We start from the raw sequence: 14,500 nt of genomic DNA, 5'->3' as shown, positions 1-14,500 counted from the left end.
GACGACTGATCTGACCAGGCTTCCTCTCATACTATCAGTCTGAAGGGCTGTGGAAGCGGAGGACCTGGGCTCACATTCTTACTCTATAGTCAGCCACCTGAGCTGGACACTTTTGTAGAGGGGCTTCCTTGACTCCTCCCTCTCTTTCATCTGTGACACCCACCCTGCTCCCCCAACAAATCAATCACCAAGTCCTGTCAATTCTGCCTCTTAAATATTACTCAAGGCCACCTGCTTCTCTCTGTTCCTCACTGCCACACCCTGGCTTAGCCTCCATCACTCTTAATCTCTGAAGTTGTCTCCCTGCCTCCATAAATGGGATCATTCCATAGAAGCGCTCTTTTAAAAATGCAGATTTGACTACAGCACCCTCCTGCTTAAACCCCTCAACAGCTGTCCATTACTTGTAGGTTAGAGCGAAGGTACCTCTTTATTACCCTGAAGCCCTGTTCCATGACATGACCTGGCAACTCGGCCTTCTGAGGCTGTCTCCTCCGCTCCCACCATGTCATATAGCCATCTCATACAGCTTGAGACCAGCACATACTCTGTGCTAGTTCACTTCCTCACATGATGTCTCCTGGCATTACTTCTAAGGGACTTTTCTTTGCCCATCTTTGCCCAATTCCTGATTACCCCCAGCATAGAGTGTACAGCCTCTAGAAGCCTGCTCTCCATCCTTGCAAAGTACCCTTATTCTTATTCACTTCCCCAGGTCCAACAAGTGCCTGTCTCCTGAACTTCTTGAACATCCTACACTTGATGGAATTTCTCTGAGTCTATCTCATCTTCCAGCCCAGTGCCCTTGTGGGTGGGGATGATGTGGGCTTTTTTTTTCTGTATCTCCTGCTCAGTACAGAATCTGTCACAGAGTAGGCATTCAGTAAACATTTGTTGGTTGGTAATGGGGTTGGGGTTCTATGTGGTGCTTAGGGTACTGGACTTCCATCTATATCTCATAGAAAGCTCTATTTAGGTTTCCACAAATATTTGATTCAAATTTTATTTTTAAAAGATTGTTAAATTATTTTTCATACTTCACATAATAGATTCAAATATGTTACTTACAAACACATGACATACTGCAGATCAACAGGCTAAGTGTGTTGCAAGGATAAATCATTTTTGTAAAGACTCTAAATAAATCTTCTGCCATTTTCTGGTTAAATCTCAGGTCATAAGGCTGGTTCCTTTTAAAACTATTAACAGTTTATAGCCATTTATCTGTGTGAATTAGGAATTTCTTTACAATGTGACCAAAGCAGATACCAGAAATAAACTAAAGCCTGAAGCTTTATCAGGTTGCAATGGTTTCCATAACCATGATTTTTTTTTAATATTTAATTAAAAAATTTTTTTAATGTTTATTTATTTTTTAGAGAGACAGAGACAGGATGTGAGTGGGTTAGGGGCAGAGAGAGAGAAAGACACAGAATCCAAAGCAGGCTCCAGGCTCCGAGCTGTCAGCACAGTGCCTGACGCGGGGCTCGAACCCACGAGCCGTGAAATCATGACCTGAGCCCAAGTCGGACGCTCAACCGACTGAGCCACCCAGGCACCCCTTAATATTTAATTTTTAAGTAATCTCTACACCCAATATGGGACTTGAATTTACAACCCTGAGATCAAGGGGCTGTAAGTTCACTCCACGCACACGCCACTGACTGAGCCAGCCAGGTGCCCCCTTAACCACAATTTCTATTTTTTCCATTTATTAAAACAACCTGTAATTCTCCTTGGCTGGCTTCACCATATGCAATTACAAGAAGTCTGAAGTTATAATGGAGATGTATACTAATAAAATGTTCTGTTATCCCCCTGATATTTTAGGGATTTCTCTAAGATATTGTTTGAAAGATGGGTCTAGTACTTTCTTTAAAAGTTTGTAAACTTCTGGCCAAAGGGAAGTGGGGTCCTGGGGCTGAGGTTGTGGCTTCCTGGAGATTCAGCACCAATTCCCAAGAAAACAAAACAACTGCTGGGGACTGGGCCCAGGAAGCAGCTCTGTGTACCCTCTGCACACTGAGGATCCCAAAGGTCTGCAAGTCAGTCTCACTGCCTGCTTTGCAACAGGACCCTCTCTGCTCTGCCGCTGGAAAGTCCTGGGGGAACAGATTCTCACACGCCTGTGTGCCAGCCACTGGGAGGACAGTCCCGTCCCTGCAAATCTGCAAGGGGAATTCCAAAGGGACAGAAGTAAGGGGAAACCAGGCCTCAAGCTCCTTACAGGAACCTGGTGGAGCTAAACGGAGAGGCACAGTTCAGAGGCTGCCAGAATTAGGGAGCAGCACAAAGATCCCTTCCTTCTCCTTCCTCCAGATACCGTGCCAAGCCAGTGCTGTGTGTGCGTCAGCTGCCCAACTGGGCTTTGTGCCCTTTCCCTGGTCCCTGTGAGTTTCCTTCTCACTCACTGAACAAATGTAAATTGGGTACAACATGCTGTGTTGGGTCCCCCTCTTGGGGGTTTCTATAGCCATGCTTGTCCAGGGCTTCCTAAATCTTACCCTGAACAAATCCCTCCCTTGATTCTGGTTTCCTGTCAAGCTACTACCCTATCTCATCCCCTGCCTTTCATACTGAAACTTTTTGAAATTAAGGATTCTCTGGATTCTCTGCTCGTAGACCATCAGGTCACACTCCCCCAAACTGACTGTAACTGGTTTTCCCCTGCTGCGTGAATGATACCCTTCAAAGGTCATTAGTGACTTCCTTATACTAAAATCCAGCACCTTTCTGTAAGGCCTGCTGACAACTAGCAACCACTCCTCATCCTTGAGCTATTCTTCGCTTTTATGGCTTCGCTTGCGGCTCTCCCTGCACATCCCTGACCACTTCTAGCTTCTCTCCAAGGATTTTTCTACTTCTTGTTCTTCTCAAGGAAGACAGTTATGTTTGCCAGGGCTGCTGTAACAAGGTACTACAGACTGGAGGTCTCAAACAACAGAAATGTATTTTCTACTGTCTCAGAGGGTAGAGTCTGAGAATGAGATGTCAGCAGTGATGATTTCTCCCCAGGCCTCCTTCTTTCCTTGGACATGGCCATCTTCTCCCTGTGTCCTCACATGTTCCCTCCTCTGTTTTTCTGTGTCCAAATCTCCTCTTCTCAGAAGGACACCAGTGTTATTGGATTAGGTCCCACCCTGATGACCTCATTTTAACTCAATTGCCTCTATAAAGGCCCTAACTCCAAATAGTCACATTCTGACATATTGGGGAGTGAGGACTTCAACACATGAATGCTAGGGAGGAACACAATTTAGCCCACAGCAATAGAATTCCAGATGAGGTTCTTGACTTTTTTTTAATGTTTATTTATTTATTTTGAGAGCGAGAGCACACACGAGCAAGGTAGGGGCAGAGAGGGAGAGAGAGAATCCCAAGCAGTCTCCTCGTTGTCAGCACAGAGCCTGATGTGGGGCTCAAACTCATGAACCGTGAGGTCATGACCTCAGCCAAAACCAGACGCTTAACTGACCGAGCCACCCAGGTGACCAGCCCCTTGACCTTTCTTAATGCCTCTTTCCTACACCCATTTCTAAAGCTTCTCACTATTCAATGAATGCTTTTATTAATTTTTTAATTAAAAAAATAATGTATCTCATTAAAATAAAGTAGAACAATCCTTTAGTGTTTGAAAAAAAAGGTTAATGAGAGGGTATGATTTTCAAGTAACTAATCTCAAAGTTGTTTTCTGAGCTCTGAGACCAAATTCCCAACAAGTTTTCAGACACCTCCCCATGACAGCTGGTGCATCCCACAATGTGTTCTCTCCACAAACACCATTCGCACTCCTTACCCCTCATTTGTTGGCCAAAATTTCCCACAACTCTTTGAATGACTCCTTTCTTCTGCTTCACTCCATGCCCAAATATTTTGCCCATCCTATATACCCCTCTCCCGAGAACAGCTATGTAATTTGTGAGACCTAGTTCACAATTTGTGGGGCTCTTTGTTTTCAAAACTCAAGAGTTTCAAGACAGTGACAGCAGAGCATTAAAACAAGCACAGGGTACCTCAGAGCATAATCTTATGTGACTGTGAAAGTCGCTTACCCTTGAAGCTGGCCCTGCCCCCTGCATTATCCCTCCCACATCACTCTGCACTCCACCCCCACTGATGCCCTGGATTTCCACGCTGGCCTCCTGAGACCCCACATCCATCACATCTTCCCCATCCCACTCTATCTGCCTGATAACTTCTACTCAACGACATCTGCACCTGGTATCCTCTGCTCAAAGCCTTTGGTATTTCCTCATTTCCTACCAAACTGGGCACAGACTCTTCAGGCCAGCATTTTAGTCCCTGATTTCCTGACTTGACTCCTACTCATACCTGTCTGACACAAAGCTTGAGGCAAATGTTCTAGTCACTCTCTTCAGACTGTTCTCCATAGACCTCGATCTCCGTGCCTTGTGCTTCTGAATCCTACCCTTTCCATCTGTGCCATCAGAACCTCTCCAAAGATTAAGGCCTATCTCTTGCAAGAAGTGTTTCCTGGGTCTGGTCACTTCTTTCTGGTCAGCCTCACATGTTCAGGAGCTGTGGTAAGCACTTACTGCACACTTGTCCTTGCCAAGGGCTTGTGTGCTTTTATCCTTTAAACCTCCCATACCCCCAGAGGCAGGTTCTATCACTATGCCCTAGGGAGCTTGGAGGGGCTGGCTGTGTTGTACATGGTCCTCGCATGGTGGTGGACCAGGGTTCAAATGCAATAGTCTGGCTCAGAGTCTGTGCCTGTCTTGTGCCTTGTGTGGCTGATATTTGTGCATTTCTTCCATATCCACAGTAGACAATGAGGCCTTTGAAGAAAATAGATCTTTTTCATCTTTGATTTCCCTGAGGCACTTCCTTTGTCTCCACATTCAGCCCATATTGCTTATGTGATGGAGCCAGAAATTTTGAAACACTGGGTTAGCCCAGGAAGATGCAATGACCAAATATATTACCTTACATTTCTGAATACTTAGCCAGTTAAGGATTCTTTGGAGTGACAACCCTTTTCAAAAGCAATGTACTTTGGGGACCATTTCAGGAAATATATTTGTATTTGTCAATCACACTTGACTTATGAATTGGTAGATTCAACTCTGTGTTAGCTTACCTACTTTCCTTCCAACTGAGAGCCATCTGAGAGGGTCTTTGATTGGAAGGAGGTAATCCAGCTCCCTCACATTTGCCCTGTTGTTTGGTTTTGTGTTAACCTCTGCCTCCACCTAAATTCCCCCCTCTCCCCAGGGCTAGGCCAACAGAGGGTAAGGGAGGGAGCCAGATTTCTTAGTCTCCCACTATTTCTTTACTTCTCACTGGCACTGGGAGAGCAGCTTCTTCCAGAACTTCTGTGGGGCCCGAATGCAAATGGTTCTCTTCTTTCCTCCTTAGTCCCTTTCCCACCCAAGAACCAGTGATGCAGAGTGAAAACTGAGGGAGGTTTTAGAGAGAGGGGCACATGGTTAATATTTATATTTAAATAAATGCATGTGTGTTAAACTTTACCCATAGACATTTGAGAAAATATGTCTTGTAAAAAGGAAGGCATTCTTTCCAAAGCTATTCACCAAAATATTTGCAGTGGTTGTATTTGGGTAGCGAATCTTGGACACAACGGTCTTAGCTTTTTAAAGACGTATTTAAAATTTTTGTGTATGGCTAAGGTGTATTACTTGGGATGTATATGTTTTGTATTGAGTTGGAACATGTAGCCTTATTCCTGTGCCCATCTCCTCACCTCATGCAATTCCCACCCCAGATGCTGTTGGGGGAAACAGGAGGAACTAGGGCCACCCAACGGCCTTTGCCTGTGGTCTGCAGGCATGTGAGTGCCTTCGCTGGGCAGAAACATGGTCAGGAGTATACCACTTCCCCTTTGAGCGGGAATTCCAGGACTAAGGTGGTGATGTGATTTGACCTAAGAGGGTGTAACAAGCCTGGAGGAAAAAGGAAATGAGCAGAGCTCTCCTGATTCACCGTCTTGTGTGTTCACCACAGTGCTCCACTTCCTGGGGTTGCTTTTTGCCACAGTTGGGGCCGGTGTCAGCTCAGAGCTCACTTGTGGTTCCCTTCCTGGGACCATGTGAGGTAGAGACAGGGAATTATGGCTCGGGGGTCCTTCCATCCTGCCAACCAATGCCCCCTCTCTGTCCCTCTTGCCCCTCTACTTCAAAAGTGCATCACCTGCCTTGCTTTTTAAAAAAAATTTTTTAACATTTATTCATTTTAGAGAGACAGAGCATGAATAGGGGAGGGGCAGAGAGAGAGGGAGACACAGAATCCAAAGCAGGCTCCAGGTTCTGAGCTGTCAGCACAGAGCCCAATGTGGGGTTTGAACCTATGAGCTGCGAGATCAAGACCTGAGCCGAAGTTGGACACTCAACTGTCACTTGCCTTGCTTCTAACCTACTTCTCAACCCACTGCAATCTACCCACCACAAGCTAGCATGTTGTTGGCATTCTAGAAACGCTGGTTGAGTTACCAGATCTTTACATGCTCTGTACGCTACCCTGATTCCATGTTGCCCTTCTTGTCTCTGCTTAGACAGAGATCTCAGTAACTCCAGCCCTCTCCCACCCCTTTGCTGGAAACACAGCCCAAGGGAACAAAAGGGGTATCACTTCAAACAACACCATATTTCTCCACCTCAACATTTCCCAGCTTCAGATAAAAGGAATGGGGTGAAAACACATAAACACAATGGAAACAAGCCAAGGGTGTCTGAAAAGTTGGATACTGTGTCCTATTTGTTCTTGACAGCAGCGTCAGAATGGAGTGAAACCTACCTGGGTCCATGCTCTTGTCACTCATCTGGACTGGACTCCTCTCCCTCCCACTTGCTCTGTCCCATCCTTCTCCACAAAGCCTTCTCAGCCCATGTCAGCCCACAAAAGCTACCTGTGACAGTGCTTGTAGTATGACCTCACTGTTCATCTGTTTATATCTTATCTGCTCCCAGATACAAAGCTCTCTGAAATCATATTTATGGACACAGAAATAGGTGCACAGGTGCACAGGTCTTGAGATTGAGATCTGGGCAAAATGCCTGGCTCAGTCCCATGGTGGTTGTAAAAGAACAGGTAAGTTGCTTGAACTGCTTTGAGGCTTGGTTATCTCATCTGTCAATTAGGCAACAATAATCTCTACCTTATAAATGAAATGAGAGATAAAATGAGAAAATACATCTAAGAGTTCTGGTGATTTAGTTATTTTCCCAACATTTAACATGTTGCCCTCCTTCCCAATACCTAATGCAAGACCTTTCATGTAAATGTTCGATAAACATTTATTGATTGATTAACAGATGGTGAGTTACAATCCATTCCTTCCTGAATCTCCTCTGTGTATCTCAGAGGGTTGGCCCACAGGAATGTATTATGGAAGGGTTTGGATATATGCTTTGGTAGTCACAAGAAATTAGAGATAAATATTACAATCCATCGACAAAGTAGTCTAAATATTTTTTTGTTTGTTACTTTTCCTATATCCAGAGGAAAAGAACATGAAAATAACATGTTTGAGAAAAAGTCCATGCCAATCAGTAGGGCTTGTATGAATTAGTATTCTCTTCCACAAAGAGCTTTAAGAAAATGTAATCTATCCATTAGAAAGTAGGTATATGGGTCAGGGATTTGGCCAGAAACAGACTGCATACTTAAAAGGGATAACTGTAAAGAGTTTGTTCAAAGATTTTTTTTCTTTATTATTTACAAAGGGTTGTGAGAAACCAAAAAGGAAAGGTGAAAGAGTCTGTGTTACAACAATGGGGATCTTCAGTTCTGTTAGATCTAAAGGACCAAAGCAAAGGAAGAGTTACTGGTAACCAGCAAGAGCTGTATGTGTTAGAGAAGCCTGCCTGACATATGCTGTGGTATCCATCAGAGGAACACAGACCTGCAGAAAGGGAGCTGGTGGAACCAATAGCCCAACTTTCCTTTCTGCCTGTCCTCCAATGTCCTGCTGTGGCTTCAACCCAACCAAAAGCCAAAGGGGAAGGGGGTATGTTGCTAGTCCATTGAGGTTAGCTTCCTGGGCATAGAGTTGGATGGACAGTGGATCTGAAAGGCAAATTTAAAATATCTAGCATGATAGAACAGGAGAAAGAGAAGTGAAGGGGAATTAGAGTACATAAGAATAGCAACAAAAATGGATACTAGAAATAAATCCAAATATTTTAGTAATCACAATAAATGTAAACAGATGAAAGAGTCTTCGATTGGAAAAACAAAAGACAATCTACCACAGTTCCCATTTATTTTTTTAAACATTTATTCATTTTTGAGAGATAGAGACAGAGCATGAGTGGGAGAGGAGCGGAGAGAGAGGGAGACACAGAATCCCAAACAGGCTCCAGGCTCTGAGTTGTCAGCACAGAGCCTGATGTGGGGCTCCAACTCACTGACTGCAAGACCGTGACTTGAGCACAAGTTGGACGCTTAACTGACTGAGACACCCAGGTGCCCATGCCATAAGTTCCATTTAACGGAGACATATCTCAAGCAAAAGACATCAGTAAGTGGAGAATAGAAAAAGATACATCATTAAATACAAATTAAAGGAGGACTTCTCTGGTAATACTAATATCAAACACAACAGAATTTAAGGTGAAAATTTTTTATGTAAATGAAGAAAGAAAAACACCAAGAAGATACAAAATTATGAAATCATAACTACTTAATAATATAGTCTTAAAATACACAAAGCTAAAATTGATGGATTTACAGGAGTAAAGTGATAAATCTACAACCATAGCAGGAGATTTAAAAAATTTTTTTTACTGTTTATTTATTTTTAAGAGAGAGAAAGAGAGAGAGAGAGAGAGAGAGAGAGACAGAACATGAGTGGGGGGAGGGGCAGAGAGGGAGACACAGAATCCAAAGCAGGCTCCAAGCTGTCAGCACAGAGCACGACATGGGGCTCGAACTCACAAACTGTGAGATCGTGACCTGAGCCAAAGTCAGACACTTAACCGACTGAGACACCCAGGTGCCCCAATACACTTACCTGACTGACCCACCCAGGCACCCCAGTATAGCAGAAGATTTTAAAGCGTATCTCTCAGAACCTAACAGATCAAGCAGACCAATAGTTATAAAAATTAAGGCTCCCCAAATTTGAACAAACCATTTAAAAATGGTTAACTCTAGTGAGTAACATAAAGGCTCCTGCACCTATCAAATAAACAACATACAGTTTTTTCAAGCACAAGTGGAATATTTTCACACTGATCACACGAGGCCACAAAGGAAGTATCAATACATTTGAATGAATCAACACCATAGTGACCACCATCTCTGAAAACAGTACAATATTAGTGATTATTAGAAATCCCCAGTAGGGGTGCCTGGGTGGCTCAGTCAGTTAAGCATCTGACTTTGGCTTAGGTCATGATCTCATGGTTCATGAATTCGAGCCTTTTGTCGGGCTCTGCATTGACAGTGCAGAACCTACTTGGGATTCTCTCTCTCTCTCTCTCTCTCTCTCTCTCTGGCCCCCCCCCCTTGGAGTCTCTCTCTCTCTCTCTCAAAATAAATAAATAAACTTAAAAAAAATCACCAATAAAAAGGTATCCAAACCATTTCTCCCATGTATTTTGAAACTAAATGGAATACTTCCAAATAGTTCATAATTTAAAGATGAAATTCAAGAGAAATTACAAAATATTTAAAACTAATAGTTTTGAGGGGTTCCTATATGTCTCAGTCTGTTAAGCATCTTACTCTTGATTTCAGCTCAGGTCATGATCTCAAGGTTCCTGAGATCAAGCGCCACATTGGGTTCCATATTGACAGCATGGAATCTGCTTGGGATTTTCTTTCTCTCTCCCTCTCTCTCTCTCTGCCCACCCCCCACTCATGCTTGCATGCATGCATGTACTCTTTAATAAATAAATAAACTTAAAAGAAAGAAATAATCTTAATGAGAAAAAACTAACAGTTTTGAAAATTCAACTCTTTGGAATGCAGCAAAAGAAGTACTTACGGGAAAATCAAGCTTTAAATATATCTATTAGAAAACAAAAATGACTGTAAACTAATGAAGTGAAAGTTAAATTCATGAAGCTAGGGAAAAAACAGTAGTGATTTTAGTATTTATCTTAAGGAGTGTTACACTTAGATGGAATGGCATATATATTTGTATAGTTTCATCCAATGTGTAGCTCTTTTTCAGTGCTGTAGCTAATTAGCTTCCTTGGTGGTTGGCACATATTAGGTGCTTAATAAACATTTGGTGAATGAATGGATGAGTGAATGCCCAAGAAATTTCCTATTTTCAAGTACCCATGTTTAAAAAAATGTGAAAATAGGGGCACCTGTGTGGCTGAGTCAGTTAAGTGTCCAACTTCAGCTCAGGTCATGATCTTGCAGTTCATGAGTTTGAGCCCTGTGTCGGACTCTGTGCTGACAGCTTCGAGCCTGGAGCCTGCTTCAGATTCTGTGTCTCTGTCTCTCTCTGCCCCTCCCCTCTTTGGACTCTGTCTCTCTCTCTCTCTCAAAAATAAATAAACATTAAAAAAATCTCTTAATGTAAAAATACAAAACAGGTAAAACTAATTTTAATACTATATTTTATTGAGTTAATTGTATCCAACATATTATCCCTTAAACAATAATCAATATAAAAAATCATTGGGCTATTTTATATTCTTTTTTTCATACTAAGCCTTAAAAAGTCAGTGTTTATCTCATATTTAAAGTATATCTCAATCCAGATGCTAACTTTTCATCAGAAACACTTGATTGGTTTTTAGATCTCCTAAAATTTACCACTAAAAAGTATTTTCAGAGGTGCCTGGGTGGCTCAGTCAGTTGAATGTCCGACTCTTGATTTGAACTCAAGTCATGACCCCAGGGTTCTGGGATTGAGCCCTGCATGGGGCTCCCAGTGAGCACGGAGCATGCTTAAGATTCTCTCTCTCTCTTTCCCTCTACCCTTCTTGCCTCCTTCATCACATGCTCTCTCAAAACAAACAAACAAACAAACAAACAAACAAAAACAAACAAACAAAAACAAGATAGGGTTGCTTGGGTGGCTCAGTGGTTTAAGTGTCTGTGAGTTTGAGCCCTGAGATAGGCTCTGTGCTGATAGCTCAAAGCTTGGAGCCTGTTTCAGATTCTGTGTCTCCCTCTCTGCTCCTCCCCTGCTTGCTCTCTGTCTCTCTCTCTCTCTCTCAAAATAAATAAACATTAAAAAAAAACAAAAAACAAAAAAGTATTTTCATATTCCAACATTTGAAACTTACTTAAAAGTTTTCCAATAACTGAATTGTCAGTTTTTAGATTTAAATATTAAAATTAGGGGCACTTGGGTGGCTCTGTTGGTTAGGCATCTGACTCTTGATTTTGGCTGAGGTCATGATCTCACAGTTTGTGAGTCCGAGCCCGGTTTTGGGCTCTGTGCTGACAGTGTGGAGCCTGCTTAGGATTCTCTCTATCCCTCTCTCTCCCAGTCATGCTGCTCTCTCTCACTCCCTCAAAATAAATAAACTTAAAAAAATTATAAATACTAAAATTAAATAAAATAAAAAATTCAGGGGGCACCCGGGTGGCTCCATTGGTTAAGTGTCCAACTCTTGATTTCAGCTCAAGTCATGATCAAATGGTTTGTGAGATCCAGCCTCTTGTCGGGTACTAATAGTGCAGAGCCTGCTTGGGATTCTTTCTTCCTCTCCCTCTCTGCCCCTCCCCTGCTCATGCTCTGTCTCTGTCTCTCTCTCTAAATAAAGAAACTTTAACAAATACTGTTTAAAAAAAAATCAGCTCTTCAGTCATACTGGGCACATTTTAAGCAGCCAACAGCCTCGTGTGGCTAGCCAGAAGCTATAATATTAGACAGAGTAGTCCTTGTCCATAAAGGTATTCATGGAACAAAGAACTGTGTTTTCCAAAGTATTCCTCCTTGACTTGTCTGCTAGCCTATGTTAAGATATGGAAGTTTCCATTCTGACCTCAGTAAAAAGTAACTTTCCTGCCTAAGTTACTATGTAGAAGTAAGGTAGCTCTGGACTATCAAAGTTACCCCTCTCTCAATAGCCTATGAAAATTTCTATTTAACAATAGCACTGATCACTTTATATTCTTTCTTTGTCAAGGATCAGTAAACTACACTTCCAAAGATATTAAAACCTTATATAGTGGAAACAGTAGGGTAGTTTGCAAATGAATTAATAGCACTGGATTTCAGAGGACCCCAGCAAGAAAGTGGTGAGAATTCCCTGGTATCCTCTAAATTGAATGCATCTGTGAAAGGAGTGGAAGGAGAGCTCATGGCAACACTGCTCACTGTGCTTAAAGTCCCACCTCCCATCCTCCAGGGCTCCATGACAGGCCCAACACCAACACACCACACCACCTGTCTCCTCCTTCCCCTGCTTGGCTTGGTCAGAAGGGAGGGCTTATTTCAGCCAAAGAAACTCAACACCCCAATCAGGTAATTCTTTCCGCTATGGCGTAAATTCAAGATGTGCAGAACCCTTGGGAGGCTCTTCACCACATGGCCATGCCCTCTTTGCCTCTCAAGCTTTGTCCTTTCATCTTGTGGAAAGAGAAACTCAGAAAAACTGTTCAAGGGCTCTGCTTTTGGCACTGCTACTGACTCACAGTGAAACCTGGAGCAAGTCTTTTTGGCTGAGATTCTAAAACAGGAATAAAGTCTTCCCTACTTATATCCTAGACTATTATGAAGGTCAAAGGAGAATATGTATTCTATGTAAAAATACCTGGAAAAGTAGAGAGTACTTTATTGACCTAAAGTATCATTTTAAAATCATGTTGCCTGCAAGTTTCCCCAAATATACCCAAGAAAGACTTAAAAGGTAGGTAAACCCAACAGGCCTTCTCATTTCTTGTTGGGAATATAAATTGGAATACACTTTTTGGAGGGAAATGTGACAGTATCTATCAAAATGTTAAGTGTTCATACCTGTGGAACCATAAATCCCATGTCTAGGAGTAACCAGAGAAATACGTGTGTCAAAGAAGATGTATGTGCAAGGATTTCACCGAAGCACGGTTTGTATTAGCAAAAATTGAAACCCGCCTGGAGTTCCAACCATCATAGTAATAAAGAGAACTATGCAGCTGCTACAGAATGAGGGAGACTTATGTATATCTATGCAAATGAGACCATATGACATTCTGATGTTTATAAAAGCAGATTACAGATAGAATACATTAAATAGTATAAATATATTATTCATATTGCATTAAAACTATGGAAAACATCAGTAAATGACCTTTTAGGAGACAGACTGGTAGACCTTTCACTTTCTACTTTTGTTTCTACACTGTTTAAACTTTACATTGAGCATATGACACTTTTTTGATAAGCAAAAGAAGTAAAGATGTTTCCATCTTAAAAAAAACAATAAAATAAAAAATTATACCAAAAATGTGCTAGGCATTAGCCTAGTCATTTGAAATCATTTCATGATTTAATGATTAAATCATTTGAAGTGATTTAATTTTTTTTTTTAACATTTTATTTATTTTTGAGATAGGAAGAGACAGAGCATGAACAGGGGAGGGTCAGAGAGAGGGAGACACAGAATCCGAAACAGGCTCCAGGCTCTGAGCTGGCAGCACAGAGCCCGACGCGGGGCTCGAACTCACGGACCGTGAGATCATGACCTGAGCCGAAGTCGGCTGCTTAACCGACTGAGCCACCCAGGCGCCCCTCATTTGAAGTGATTTAAAGATATGGTCCATTTCCTTCAGGGAGTCACAAATTAGCCAGGCATATTTAAAGGAAAAGAGCAGCTCCTCCTTACACTCCAAATAATTATTTCCATCTTTAAAAAAGTTTTTTTAATGGTTTATTTATTTTTGAGAGAAAGACAGAGCACGAGTGGGGGAGGGGGCAGAGACAGAGAGGGAGACACAGAATCCAAAACAGGCTCCAGGCTCTGAGATGTCAGCACAGAGCCCGATGCTCAAATTCAGGAACGGTGAGATCATAACCTGAGCCAAAGTCGGATGCTTAACAGACTGAGCCACCCAGTCACCCCTAATTATTTCCATCTTACAATAAAATTTGTAATTTTATTTTTACATGGTTATATGAGATCTTTTCACTATTTCTAAAACTTTTTTAGCTTTTGAAGTCCCAAGATATATTTACCCTTACTTTTTCTTTGTTCATTCAAGAAGTATTTGTGATACACCCCACAGCCAAGGCACGGTACCATGTGCTATGGTGGAACTGAGGGTTATCTTATTCTGACCTTGGGGAGTTTGCAGTCTGATGGGAAACACAAGAGATTTATATACAGAATAACAATGCAAGGGAGAAAATGACAAGTGCCCAAAAAGATAAACTAGATAATGGATTCTGGGCCCTCAGAGCACAGGCCCTAGGGAATATAACAGGCAAGAGGATGGTGAGCCATTTGTGAATGGAGGCAGTGGCCCTGTGGCATGAAGAAGTGGTGGGATTTGGAAAAGTATCATTTTCTAAATATAGAAATGAATTGAGAAATGTATAAGAGTTAAAGCAAGTACCAAAGCTTACTGC

General features: G+C 42.1%; 1 protein-coding gene and 1 non-coding gene across 4 annotated transcripts in view; both read right to left on the bottom strand.

Moving 5' to 3' along the window:
* RFX8 (regulatory factor X8) overlaps window positions 1-14,500 on the bottom strand; it is a 257,473-nt gene that overhangs the window by 204,914 nt on the left and 38,059 nt on the right. The window lies entirely within an intron of this gene.
* TRNAP-UGG lies at window positions 1,473-1,557 on the bottom strand. The gene has a single exon. It is a non-coding gene; the product is annotated as a tRNA-Pro (tRNA).

Source organism: Prionailurus bengalensis, chromosome A3 (assembly GCF_016509475.1).
Source record: "Prionailurus bengalensis isolate Pbe53 chromosome A3, Fcat_Pben_1.1_paternal_pri, whole genome shotgun sequence".
Taxonomy (NCBI): Eukaryota; Metazoa; Chordata; class Mammalia; order Carnivora; family Felidae; genus Prionailurus; species Prionailurus bengalensis.
This window is presented reverse-complemented; position numbering and strand designations above follow the sequence as displayed.